This window comes from Oncorhynchus keta, chromosome 29, assembly GCF_023373465.1.
Source record: "Oncorhynchus keta strain PuntledgeMale-10-30-2019 chromosome 29, Oket_V2, whole genome shotgun sequence".
NCBI classification, from domain to species: domain Eukaryota; kingdom Metazoa; phylum Chordata; class Actinopteri; order Salmoniformes; family Salmonidae; genus Oncorhynchus; species Oncorhynchus keta.
In genome coordinates, this window is record NC_068449.1 from 31,620,167 (window position 1) to 31,635,567 (window position 15,401).

The window sequence follows — 15,401 nt, forward strand, 5'->3', positions numbered from 1 at the left end:
CCTGTTAGGGTGGAAACGGCTCCGATCCTCATGGTTCCACCAGCACAGCAAAGAAAACAGCCAGGCGAATCCATTAGATAAAGACAGTCGACAACTGTAGCTAATTATTCTCAAGATAGAATTATCTAGGCAACGTGTTGATTACACGGGGAAATATCTTACAACTGCATTCATTCTGATTCACTTCAAACTAATTAGATCAAAGGGCACGTCAAATCCAGTTAGTCAGTACATTTGCTTCCCAGTAAATGATGTATGCTTGGGATATGCCGTTGCAGATATTTGATTTACTGCGGGGCTGTAGGCTGCAGTTTTACAATTGTATGTTGGTGATCAAATAGAAAGATGTACAATGTAGGATAAACGTAATGATGCTTTTAACAGTACCATACTATGAGTGGTCACAATAAACGGCCATGCAGCTGCTATAGGGACACAAACAATCACAAGCAAGTCAATATAAGATGTTCATTAATGTACAGTAGTGTATACCGACATCACCCATATACACCCTTATTTCAGTTTCTAATATACATGGATAATGATATGGAGATTTGCATGGATTCTTTTGTATTATTTAATGGTTGTTTGTTGAATTGTTATTGTTCCTCAAACTCTTTAAAAGTAAGCAAGATTCCCTCTTTGTTGAGGTGGCTCGCTATGTTCATATCACCCATCATATGGGGGTGGCAGGGTAGCCTAGGGGTTAGAGAGTCGGACTAGTAACCGAAAGGTTGCAAGATTGAATCCCCGAGCTGACAAGGTACAAATCTGTCGTTCTGCCCCCTGAACAACCCACTGTTCCTAGGCTGTCATTGAAAATAAGAATTTGTTATTAACTGACTTGCCTAGTTAAATAAAGGTTTTTAAAAAAAACATTCATGTTTTCAACAGGCATATGTTGACTAAAGTGAATAATATGTCACCTCCAGTAAATCAAAGAGGCTCTATAAATATTCCTCGTCAACCTCATCAAGAGACTGAGAAGGCCAAATGTAAACAGAGTTGTTAGTGCTAAATCCTCTCTCTCTCTCTCTCTCTCTCAGCAATTTTCAGTACTTCAACAAGGTACTTACCTGGAATTGTGTTGGTAAATATCCAGCTGCGTCTAAGGAGGCATAAGTCATATTAAACATAATCAATGTATGTTACTCAGGGCTCTGGTATTTTGAAAGCAAGTTATTTTATTTCTCTGAGATATGCCAGTTTTATATACTTTTTATATATAATTCCAATGGAACTCAATTAGAAAGAGTTCCATAAATTAACTGATTTTGAGGTCATTGATAATTGTATCCTTTTGTTTATTAGAATCTTAAATGGTTATTATATTTCATTCATCACTGTCAGAATTAGACGTTCATCCAATGTTTCTCAAATGTCACATTTCTAAGTTGTTGCAAACGTCAAATTTCAAAGTTTTTAAAGTTAGGCATTAACTCCGGATGGGTTAAGGTTTGGGATAGGCTTAAAAATAAATCTCAAAAACAACTTTCTATCGCTGGATTCGAACAGGCAACCTTTGGTACCAGAGGCAGATGCTCTGGTAACAGAGCTCTCTGTTGCCCCTAGTGGCCAGTTCCAATATAATCTCCTGACGTCCTCAGACATGGATGGACGTTTAAAACTGACTTGTATCACGGGGGACCTGGCTGGTTTTCTCAGCTATACATCGTTCACCCGGAGGACTAAGACTCTTATAAGGGGATTTCATGAATCACTTGCCACGAGGAAGTGATTTTATGAATCCGTTTACATGGTCCCTAAACCACAAGATATTTGTTTTGCCCAAGAGTGCTTTTGGAAGATTAAATATTTGCTCTAATCCATCAATGATGGCTAAAGCTGACAACATAACCACACGAATGTGAAAATAAAGACACACAAGCCATGCACTCTGAAGATTAGGTCCAGCCTCCATGCAGCTACCCCTCTGGGATTATGGAGTTGTAATCAAAATACAGATTGGTTATACTGAACATATCTGCTTTTGAAGCTGGAATCCGTGATGGTGAAACTGCCACGTCTGTTTGCGATATTACAAAAACAAAGAAGTTTCTTGTAACAACGGACAATGATTTTTTTGGCAAGTAATTTCAGTCACAATAGAACAACAATGTACTGCAACTTTTTGCTTTACCTCGGTGCTGTATGCTCCTCTCTGTTTGGTCCACAAAACAAAAACAACCACAAATGTGCTGGGGGCGAACAGTGGCGCTATTTTCCCTTGTGCAGATTTCAGCACTAACACATTCATCTCACAAATGTGGCTTCTTGTTTGATCTAGGAATTAGTCTTTTTAGAATTTGAGGTGAAACCATGGAAGTGAAAATGTCACCTCAGCATGATTAAAAAAATCTGAAGGTTTTGTGTTGGAGTATTAATTGAAGTGCTGTATCTTGTCATTAATAAGAGCAGTGTGTGGCCGCGGCGCACATCATAATTGGTTATTTTGGAGCTGCACATATAAACATGATATTGCCTCTCCTGCAGACCTCGTGGCCTCATGGGTGGAACGTTATTCATCTTTTTCATAATTCATAAACATTTTTTTTTTTTAACACAAATCTGGTGTTTCTATGTCAAACGGTTTTGTTATGTTTCAGTCTTCTGTGATGTATATAAAGTGTAATATTGGTTTGCAAACTCAAAATGTAATACATTTCATCTCTATATCTGACATGGTACAGGTGTCTTCTCTTTTTAAGCCCAGAACCATGTGTGTGAGGTGCATACTTGGGTTTCAAAGTAGATTTGTTTAAGACTACCAAGAAACACTCTGCGTGACCCTGATTTAGCCCACTGCAGTAAAACGTTTAAATGGCACCTTGCAAAAACAAACCTCCTAGCTTACTTTTGATCCACTACCCCGACATTCATGGATCTGTCTCCACTCTCTTGTTTTAGAGAGTGAGACAGGATCCCTGTGAAATATGTACTCTTTCCTCCATGCAATATACAGTATATAAAATAAGCTGGCGAGCTCCTCTGCAGTCAGCCCGATTCAAGTCAACAATGTATTATCACTATAATCAGAACCGTTAGCATATAAGACCCACTCCAGCCTAGAACCTCATTTATCACCTGATTGACTTAACAAAAGTCACATCTCAATAGGTGGTCCAGGTGTCCTCTGACATGGCACAAGTGGGGGTGTGGGTCTTTCCTCTTTTGTCCTCAATTACTCCTCTATTGTTCCGCAAAGGGGGGACATCAGAGAGCGCCATCAGACCAACTCCTTGAATTGCCAAAAATGTGAATTTCGCAATTGTGTAAAAAAAAAAATTTTTTGTTGCTCAAAACATATTTTGTTGACCCTTAAGCATTTGTACTTCACTGTATTTATACTTGGAATATATTTTTTAGACCGGAAAAGTTCAGAAATAGCTGGAGTGGGACTTTAAACTCTACAGTATGCTCAAGCTGATTTTACAGGTAGAAGACATCTACCCCTCTCGGTCTATTTTCCCATGCCTATTCCAAATCACATAGCCAGGCACCTGTTGCCCTGAGCACACAAACACTTCATTAGAACTGACAAGCCAATGGGACCCTGAGGTTTGATGGCCTGGCTTGCTACAGCTCTGGTAGTGGTATGGTAGTCTGGCCACGGCTGGGCCTATAATAGGCAGAAATTCAGCATGGTCTTGAAGAGCTACTGCCCCCTAGAGTTCATTCTGTCTCTGACGGTCAGTTATAATATTGTTCTGTTGGCCCACAAAGCAATTTTAGGTCCACTTTGATTTTACAAGAGAAATTGTAAATACTTGTGGTTCACTGTTATGTGTTAATCATTACCAACTGATGTAGTAGCGCATGGAATAAACTTGAAAAAAAGGTAGGCTACGACTACAGAGTCAATGCTACTCTCGGTTCTGTGGTAGGAAGGTCTTTCTTTATTTATTCGAATCTGTACATGAAAAGCCTCAATGTAATCTTCAAGGTGTCAAAAGCGTTCCACAGGGATACTGGCCCATGTTGACTCCAATGCTTCCCAAGGTTGTGTCAAACTGGCTGGATGTCCCTTTGGGTGGTGGACTATTCTTGATATACACGGGAAACTGTTGAGCGTGAAAAACCCAGCAGCGTTGCAATTCTTGACACAAACCCACGTGCCTGGCACTTACTACCATATCCCGTTCAAAGGCACTTAAATCTTTTTCCTTGCCCATTCACCCTCTGAATGGCATACATATACAACCCATGTCTCAATTGTCTACAGGCTTAACAATCCTTCTTTAATCTGTCTCCTCCCCTTCATCTACAGGGATTGAAGTGGATTTAAAAGGTGAAATCAATAAGGGATCCTAGTTTCCACCTGGATTCACCTGGTCAGTCTATACCATCAAAATAGCAGGTGCTCTTAATGTTTTTTTTATACTCAGTATATGTAAATCGTTTTGAAGTTGAAGTGATATCTTCCTCAGGAGAAATGTTAGAAGTCTATTAATGCTTGCTCAATGAAGAATCCAATCTGATTTTCTTGAAAAACCAGAAAGAATATACAACTAAAAGTCAAATAATTTCATTTTCATGTGTAAACAACAACCAGCCAGTGCTTTGTATGTTGGGGCCCCGTGGCTGTGCTTTGCTGTGTAAGTAAAAGAAGAGGCCTTGGTGCAGATGCCAGAGGAGAGAGGTGTCAGAACAGGGGCAGGAGGAGAGGAATGGAAGCAGCCGGTCCTTGTTTAATTAGTGATGGCTCCTTTACAATTTACCAGTAGAGGATTTGCCTTGTTTATAAACCAGATCCTGTTTTTCTAATTCTCCCCTCTAATTTTGTTTCTTGGACAGGGAGTGGATCTGGCTCTTTTTGGACATTAACTAGAAAGCTCTCGCTCTTTCTCTCTCTGGGCCCTGTCTGCCTCCATGCATAGCCTTGGCCAGACTCACTGAGGCCTTTTGTATCCTAGCCCTCACTACATGTGTCTTGCGGGGATGGATAATCGGCTTGGAAGAGTGCAGTGTGATGTGGTGGGAACTGGGGCTGCTCGAGGGTCTTCTCTGAAGGTGTTTGTTGTTAAATAGAACAATTCAGCTCGCTCCTTAGAAAGCCTGACAAAAGCAAATACTCCCTGCTGAACATTTTCTTAGCCCGTCACACAAAGGCTCAAGTTTGTTTAAGAAATTGCCGCTAAAGAAAGCGTCAACCCATTAAGGTAATTATATGGAACCTGTGTCGTATAAAGGCTTAATTGATGTTAATGTTTGTCTAATTGGGGATTCAGGGAGAGCAAAGGACTAAAGGTCTTCATAGCACTTTCAGGCGAGTCTCTGAAAAGGGTCCTTCTGGTTTTCACACTTTCCACAATGGCTGCCCGTCTTTCTCACATTACGGCCTGTTTTCAGCCCCTTCCAGCATTCTGCAGTACTACTTAGAGCACAAAATAAGGGTGAAGAGCCATTGTCTAGTGCAAGCACTTCTCAAAGAGTGTTCCTGACAGGAATTGTTAAGGGACTCATGTAGGAGACAAGGGGGTGTGAGGGTGAAAGCCACTGTCATCCACTCCTGTCATGTCTCCACTGCTGCAGCAATAGGCTCCTAATTGCGGCATCAGTTTTTTCTCTCTCCCATTCCTCTATTCTTTTAAACAAATACTTCACCCAGGCCCCTCGTGTTCTTACACTCATATTGCACAAGTTATCTATTGTGTCCGCCAATGTATTTACATGTTATTATACAATGTTCATGTGTGAGTGAACATTTGCTTAATTAATTGAACATTTTTTCTTCTTCCTTTCTCTCCCTGTCTTCTAATGGGGAATGAGATTCCTGTAATCTAACAGAACAACAAGTCACCGAGAAGAACTCTCCACACAAACCAATTATTTTCTCTGATTGTTTATTTAAGTCCGAGACATTATCTGGCATAATGTTTATCTGCCTCTAGTTTATGACTACTCCATAATTGATATACACACAGTTATAGAGTGATTAGTGGGGGTATGGTTGTTCACAAACAACATACGCATCTTCCATGTGAAATATGTTGAATAGAAAGCGTAGAGTGGGGTTAGAACCGAGAATTAGAATGCTGAAAACGGGGATAGAAGCGTGAGTTTGAACCCAGAATCACAACCCAGAGTGGGGGTACAACCCATATTACACCTTACTCGTGTCTAATTAACCAGTTTCATAGTCTGTTGTGATTGACAGAGCAAAGAAAAGACAAAACAGATAAATGTTTCCCACATTTGATCCTAGCCTGTCCTCCTGGTTCTGAAACACCTGCATGGCTAAGTCCAAGACGCTAGCTTTGTCTCTTTCAAATATTTCCCCTCGGTCTAATTGCTATAGCATGTGTAAAAACCAACGCATGCCTTTCTATGTTAAGCTAAAGTAGGAGCAGTGGTGAAAGGACAAGTGATTGTGCGGCTGTCAGACTCCCGCAGGAGTCTCTCTTTGCAGACGGGGAGGAAGTGTGAAGGGGAGGACAAGGAAAGGCACTTCATTTAACTTCCACCAAGCTGATTGGAGTGGAGAAGGCAATTCAGATCTTAAGTGGAGTTCCCATCACAAACCTGCCCCTCTTACCCAGCCGCACCCCTACCTACACTCACCCCTCCCGCACCCATTTCTGCACGCACAATGTCAGTCAAAGCTCACAAGGCAACCCTGGCCATATTCAACAGTCTCTCTACCACCACCACTAGTGAGTAATGAATGGCCACCGAAAATACACTGGGTGCTTCCCAAATGGCACCCTATTTCCTACATGGTGCACTACTGTGGTCAGGGCCCACAGGGCACTGTGAAGGGAATTAGGGTGCCATTTGGGACATAACTCCTGCCATCGAGGTACAGTAACCCTAGGCCCAGGCATGATGTCTCTGTTCCCCTTCCTGATTAACTCCACCCATTCGATGAAAGAAGGAGGTTGACAAGCAGCTTCCTTGACTCTGTGTGTTTGACTCTGCCCTTCCACCTCCCCCTCCCTGGCCTTGCTGCTGGGCTGGCTGGCAAAACTCCATCTCCAGCCGAGGAGGGAATTAGAGATCTCTTTGCATTGGCTGGCTGCCTCACCTGCGCCACCAACCCCTGTATTAGAAATATGTCAACTGCCTGACACCAACACAATGGCCAAATAACCACTATACCTCGGAAGAAAAATACACTCAACTTAAAATGATTTTTTCCATCGAAAAAAGAGATTTGGTTCTTTACAAGTGTAGGTTTATAATAACAGGAACCTACTGACTATAAGTGAGTGCTATTCATGCTGTACTTTTTCATTTGTCAACAAGCAAATGGGGCACTATATCTACATGTACATGGTGAGGACAATCTCTTGCCATGAAATGAATGAAAAACATGGAATTTCATTACAAGCAGTTTGCACAGTTCTGTGACAACAATGAGCCTTCTGATAGGGGCAGGTGGTGGTTTTACATGACATATTATTAATATTCTCTGATTGATTTGAAAAGTAATATTAAGTAAGTACTTAATACGAGTACTGTAGTTCACTTCCCCACCGAAAGAGTTTCTATCAAAATGTCATCCCTGGCAACGAGGCTTAACATAATCACAGCGTTTTGTTCAGACCAATTATCTGCAAACCCGTCTACAAAGGGTCATGTTACTCATCAAAGTACTCTGAGGGTGAATAATGACCACAGTTCGCGACCCTTGACCTATCTGGATGACCTCTGAGAATACGTGAGTCAATTTCCCCCCGTCCATGCTGCTGCCTTCTCTCCTCTCTGAGCCCTGCTGCACTCCGGCAGAAAGAAACTTGACTCCACAGCAGCCCTGTAATCACTTTAGTACTGTTTTTGTTCATGGTAAGTGGACAAAATATTTGGATAATCTTAAACAAGCATAATAATTGAATATGTGATTTGGGTAGTAGCAGGTGTTTGGAACCTCAAGCTTGTCTCCACATAATGAAGCATTCGGTAAACAAAAGCAGAGTTGTTATGTTGCTTCCAGCATGCTGGGGGATATGCTCAAATGAAACAACAAATTTTGTTGATAGCATACCGTAATCATGCCGTTCCTCTACCACGCACTGTGCTGCTCTGGCTGAGTGGAGAGAAAGCATATTAATTCCTTCTCCAGCAGCTCTCATGTAAAGAGAAAGAGGGCCCTCCTTCCAGGGCTAAGCTGCTATTAATCATTATACACCAACAGGAAGGAAGTGAACAATCAAGTTGGACTGGGAAGAATGAAATTATTGTGATTATTTATTTATTATGCTCACGCCCTATATGGGTTTGTGGGGGGTTGCAGTCCACTTTTGACTGGGCAGTCCCCCTGATCAAATGCTATTTAGTAATGATCAACGTTGTGGAGCAGTGAACACGTTTGATTTAATTCAAGGTTGGTCCAAAGGCAATATTGTGGCTATTTATTTACCATGTAATTACAATCCGAATTACAATCCGAAAAATAGCATTTATAAAACAAAGAGTGGGCTGGTGCACATTATTAGTTTAGGAACACTTAGAAAATAAAAAAATCAGGGTTTTCACATTTAGCGTTTTTTTTATAACTATTTTGTAGCTAAGTGATAATTAAATCATCTGAACATAACAAATAAAACTCATTATAATGTCAGTGATTGATTTACTTACTAGGACCAAGTTACATTTTTGATATGATATCAAAAGTGCATCTTTGGATTACTGTTTTTTAACTAAGTGATAATTAAATCATCTGAACATCACAAATATAACTCACCATAACGTCAATGATTTATTTACTTACTAAGAAAAAGGTTGATTTTCTATAACTATAAGATACCAGAATTTTTCATTAATCAAAGCCAGGTAGCCGAGAGTAATCTTTGAGAGATGAATGGAGTAGAGAGGGCTGATTATCTCATACTTCTACTTCTCTCCCTGTTTCCCAGTCTGTCCTCTAGTCCATAGCCGTCTGAGCAATGGAGCAAATGGAGCAGCTGCACCCCCACTTTCCAAATAGCAATGTTTTTGTGGGGGAGGTCCCCCAGACTCCCCCACCCCCACTTTCAGACAAAGTCAGGCGCCCATGCCCTATTCCCTCCCATGTCCAGTCTTCTGTTCCCCAGTCATACTGATGTCCACGGGAAGACCACAAGACAGCAGCAGAAACTATACCAGTCCCAAGAGCTACATGTCTGCCTCTTCACCTCGGCTTTAGGATGTAGTTTAGGGAGATAACAATAAATCTGTGGCCACTTAGTACCTCCCTTGTCTTTCTCTTTGTCCTGCACCTGTGGAGAATGGCCCTTGTGAACCAGCGGAGGAACAAGAGTCAGGTCAAGAGTCAAAGGTTGGGTCACTGTCAAGAGGAAGTTGTCTCTCAGAATAAAGTCACTTATCATTCTCATATAATGTGACAGCCATCTGTCAATCAATGAATTTGCTCAAGCACTTGTTGCATATTTAATGTAGCTTTCTCACAATAAGATACACTTCCACATAGCTGTAATTCCCTACGTGAGCTTGACAACGTTCCATGCAACATGAAAGGATGAATGTAATTGTTTTTGCTAATTAAAGATCCTCTTCAAACAACCATAATATATTTTTTCTAGCTAGTGTCAAATAAAATGTAATAAACTGATACAAAAAAAATCAGCATCAATATATAATTAATAACCAATTTTCAATCCGAAGAATTTAGTTTGGAATAGGTGTCCAACAGATGACCTATGTTTCAACAAATTGTAATAGCCCATGTGGCAGGCTGTTCATCTAGATGCCCAAAATGTGATTTATTTGACCTTTAGTCTCACCAGGTAAGTTGATTGACGACAACACATTCTCTTTTAAAACAACGACCTGGGGTGTATGTGCCAGTGGAGAGGTGAGGGCTGAATCAGCCAGTCCTAAACTGGGGGATGATTAGATGTCCACGATAGTATCAGACTCCAGGTTAACAGCACCTGGCAGGCTAACTCTGGAGTTATCACCCTTTAGCTAGTACGCCTACTCTTCGGATCCAATCTTTTTGAGACTTATTGACTACTGAGGACTACCCAGAGTCAATCAGTACCTCGGTTGATCCTCAATCGCTGACGTTCGCCTGGTGTCAAATACTGTCTGAACCCAGATCTAAGGTGGAAGCTGTCCTGGGAATAAAATCCCATGTTGAGTGGAGTGCAGGCCAGTGGCAGCATGGCATAGCGTCAGGGGGGCCGTGGGAAAGCATCTGACTTGCCCACTCCCATCAGACAGCCAGTGTGACTGCTGTGACAGACAGGGGCTGAGGCTCGTTGAGGTGTGTGTGACCAGCCAGGTGTGTGCGTGACCAGTCAGGTAGACAGGAGAAGACAGATCAGCAGCTGGGCCTTCCTCTATCCCTCTGTATTTGCTCAGGTGGCATGCTGGTGTCAGGTATCACCCTCACAATGCACCGTGTATGGAAACAAACATGACTCTCCAGCTTCTCAAATGAACGCTCATTCAAAACAACCTCTGGTTGGGCGAGACGTGCATGTGAATCTGGGCATGCTCGTCTCGCTCTCCGTGCTTGTTAAAACCAGTGATGTGGATTCTAATACATAAATAGGACTAGAATAGTGATTTTCTATTATCTTTCAAACGTTCCATCTCACTGGGACCAAGAGACTGATAAACAGCTTGTATCTCCAGGCAACCAGACTGATAAACAGTCATCACAAGCAGGCCTTCGCCCAGTACCGTGCCCAGAACCTTACTCACTGCGCTAGCCGGCTACCACCCGGTACTCTACCAGGCACATTAGAGACTGCTGCCCTATGTACATAGTCATTGAACACTGGTCACTTTAATAATGTTTACATACTGTTTTACCAACTTCACATGTATATACTGTATTCTATTCATGGCTCATCCTATATAATTACTGCTGTACACACTGTCCATACTGTCTCTACACACCATTCATACACACACACAATATATAATTTTTATACACACCATACAAAGACATCAATACACCCACAAACATATATACATTACATATATACATACATACATACATACATACATACATACAGTACATATTTAGAATCCAGACTCTGACATTGCACATTTAGATATTTATTTCTGATATTATGTGTGTATTGTTATTGTATTGTTAGATATTACTGCATTGTTGGAGCTAGAAACACAAGCATGTCGCTGCACCTGTGATAACATCTGAAAAACTGTGTGCGCAACCAATAAACTTTGATTTGACATTGGAATGAAAGTTAAATAGTGAAATAATCTTCCTTTGCTGGCATTTTTTTAATCGTGTTTTTCCAAATGCCCCTCAATTACAAACCTCAATACGAATAGTTGATTAAAACAGGCACTAGTGTGTTTATTATGGATGGCACCCATTGTCTGAATGTACATTCACTGTGTCTCTGGAAATCAGAGAGGGAATTACTGTGACGTGTGATAATAACATGCAGATGTGTTTTCCCTCCATGCAGTCACTAATCAGAGCATTGAGAACACAGCTCGACAGTGCACACACATACACACACACTGCATCAAAACAAGCAAATAGCTAACTAAAATTAAACAGGTGATACTTTATGTTCTTGGCTGAAAGCGTCAACATAGAAGGAGAGTGATAATGTGTTATATCATGTCACATTGTTTTCTGCTTTTAATAGATTTTCGCAAACCTTGGGTGTGACCCAAATGGCACCCTATTCCTGATTTAGTACACTACTTTTGGCCAGGTTCCCTATATAGTGCACTAGTTTTGACCAGGGAATAGGCTGCCATTTGGGCACAAACCTTGTCTTCCGAGGAGCACAATACAAAATTAGCCAACAGGTAAAGCAGCTCTACGTGTTTTCAATTAATTCGTCTCACACGCAACAAAAAAATCTGCTGAGTGTCATACAAGACACATGCATTATATCTGATCCAATAATCTATTCTAGTATTTTACCATCTGATTTAATTGTTACATTAAATTCTCTATTAATCTACAAACGGGTGGGATCCGAATTGGGAGAGTGTGGTTTGGTACACCGACTCTCCCACCCATATCAGTCACCTTAAATTGCAGTTCATGAGGGAATATGTGGGGGGAGATCAGGCAAACACTTGCCCCACCATTATTTCACTTTCCCTCCGTTTTTCCACTATGTTATTCCATGTGGCTTGACAGCAAATGGAAGGAGGGGTGGGAGGTGAGGGGGGGTTGGTGGTGATGGGGGGCTTGGAGGGCTGTGACACCTGCAGCTCGTCTGAAAGGCATGCTGTTTCAGTGCACTGCGGAGCCTTCTGCAGTACATTGTGTTGAGGCGGAGAAAGGATCTGACCCCCTTTACCTGACCAGCTGAGGCATTCGGGCCGCACAGGGACCCTGCCAACAGATTGGTAATGAGCGCCCTGGCTGTATCTGGGTTTTGCTAAGGCATCGCAGGTCGTCCCCCCCCCACCCCCCACACCCCTCCTCTAAGGGGACTGTGGTCGAGGATAATGAGAGGGCTGGGACTTTCAATATGTCCATGATTCACAGAGACCATCCGTGCGGATTACCTTTCTTACCATGTACACAATGTGGACGTGGATTCCCAGGGTTAGGAACAACAGCCCGATTGGCATGGCTCGGCCCCCGGGGGGAGAAGGTCCTTTCCCAGAGTACAAACACACACCAGTCAGTGGGCCCATGTAGTTTGATGGTAAACCATAAATACCTGTTGGCCCACCAACATGGGATATGACAGATTCATTGGAACACAAACACAAACAGTACCTGGTAGATTAGTACAGCGGAGGGAACAATGGCATCACCTTACAAGGTGTCCACTCTCAAGTTCATTTAAAAGGATGGTGAGAAACAGTCTAGTGCAGTACGTCAACCAGCTGTTACAGGCATCATCCTTCGTGTCTTGAAGTATTAGAAACATTGCCAGTGTCACTGTAGTGTTCATCACTCTTTTCTCACTAGCTTCTCCCACCTGATTTTATCAAAGAAGGGCCAGCAAGAAAAGCACAAGGGACTGAAGGTACAAAGGAATGTATAGGATTAAACATAACTCAATATGCCCCTTAGAACAATATGTTTAGCGTTTTGTATTTTGTAAATAGATGTTGTATTTTGTGTCATCGAGGAAATTGCTTGTGCCAATTCTGGCCTTTGTCCTCTCGCTGTTAAGAGTCATTCCTCTAGACATTGGCTGCAAATGGTCATTATGTTTGAAATAAATTGGACTGTCAACCATCCATTGCTCTCAATTATGTCCACTTTCTCTGGGCTTTCTCTGGAGTAGGTCGTGTAGATCTGTAGGAAAAAAATCTAAAGTAATCCCTTTTTTGGATTGAATTTAAAGGCAGCAAAATGTGAAGACCGCAAGGGGTGTGTAGACTTCCACTTGGCAATGTAATGACCCTCCACCTCATATCGTTATGCAAGCAGTGGAAACAGAGAAAGCTATGAATAAATCTATGAATATTATTACTTTGCATTAATCGTCAAAACTTCAGATAATGACAAATATCCACAGAAAAGCACCGACCCATCTATTTATATTGAGCATATGGTTGAGAGCTATCCATATTTTAAACGTGCAAAAAGATTTACCCCCCCCCCCCTTCTCACAACAAATATCAAAGTGGTCAGATATTCCAAGTAGTTAGAAGTATGAATGATAATAATGAATAACATTTTCTCAGATTTAGTATTGGCACATTTGTGTATGCACAATTAGTGACTATCTAATGTAACAACTTCTTTAGCCCTTCTTGAATCTGTTTAGGCAGTATATCTGATGCATAAATACAATATTTCTCACAGCATCGTTCCGTTACACCTTTTATTACGAAATAAATCAAAAGCCCCATTTCAGTTTTTAATTTTTTTTTTACATACTTCAGATTCAGTGTGATGTGATTGCATAGTGGTTTTGGCGCTCGTTGTGACACACATTTGGTGAATGTGTAATAATTTACCAATCTACCTCAAGTAGAAAATGGACTCTTTGATTAGCACTGATTCGCACAAAAAGCACAGACAAAGGGCCAGTGTAATATTATGATGTTCAGACTACATACTCCAATCATTAAATTGCCCCTTACAAGACTGAGATTGGATTACTACCCTCCTTTCACAGTGCAAATTTCGGCCACATACAATACCTGTTTTGATCACAACACTTGGAATAACAATAATTCTATATTGCAAGACTATCTACTACCTCCTTCTAACCAGCTCTCCTCTCGGTGCAGTTCTAACTGGACTACAATAGGTCTAGGCTAACCATTACAGCTGCTAGCTGAACTAGGAGTAGGTCTAGGCTAACCATTACAGCTGCTAGCTGAACTACAATAGGTCTAGGCTAACCATTACAGCTGCTAGCTGAACTACAATAGGTCTAGGTTAACCATTACAGCTGCTAGCTGAACTAGAGTAGGTCTAGGCTAACCATTACAGCTGCTAGCTCAACTAGAGTAGGTCTAGGCTAACCATTACAGCTGCTAGCTGAACTAGAGTAGGTCTAGGCTAACCATTACAGATGCTAGCTGAACTAGAGTAGGTCTAGGCTAACCATTACAGCTGCTAGCTGAACTAGAGTAGGTCTAGGTTAACCATTACAGCTGCTAGCTGAACTAGAGTAGGTCTAGGTTAACCATTACAGCTGCTCGCTGAACTAGAGTAGGTCTAGGTTAACCATTACAGATGCTAGCTGAACTGGAGTAGGTCTAGGCTGACCATTACAGATGCTAGCTGAACTAGAGTCGGTCTAGGTTAACCATTACAGATGCTAGTTGAACTAGAGTAGGTCTAGGCTAACCATTACAGATGCTAGCTGAACTAGAGTAGGTCTAGGTTAACCATTACAGCTGCTAGCTGAACAAGGAGTAGGTCTAGGCTAACCATTACAGCTGCTAGCTGAACTACAATAGGTCTAGGTTAACCATTACAGCTGCTAGCTGAACAAGGAGTAGGTCTAGGCTAACCATTACAGCTGCTAGCTGAACTACAATAGGTCTAGGCTAGTTTACTACTGCATGGAGAGGAGTTCTGTTATCCCAGAATGACTTTTTACACCCCTAAGGTCGAGGTTATCAGAGGTTATGAGGCAGAGGAACAGCCAGCTCCTACACGACTCTTTCTTTCTTTCTCTCTCTCTCTCTCTCTCTCTCTCTCTCTCTCTCTCTCTGTCTGTCTCTCTCTCTCTCTGCCTCTCTCTCTCCCCCTCACTCTCTCATTCTCTCCCCTTCTCGTTCTGTCTCTCCCGCCCTTTCTCTCTATCTTCTCTCCTCAGGCTGAACTCATCATGGGCCACCAGAGTGTTGTTTATCTTCTCTAGCCAGGGAACCAGTCTCTTCATATACCTCCGCAGTCTGTTGATTAATACTGTTGGACCACTGGTATAAACAACCATGACCAAGTCAACATGCCTTGGATCAGAATATTTGTAAACAGTCGGGCGTATAGATGACATAGTAGGTGAAATCCAGTCCAGTTGTCAGCAGCGGTG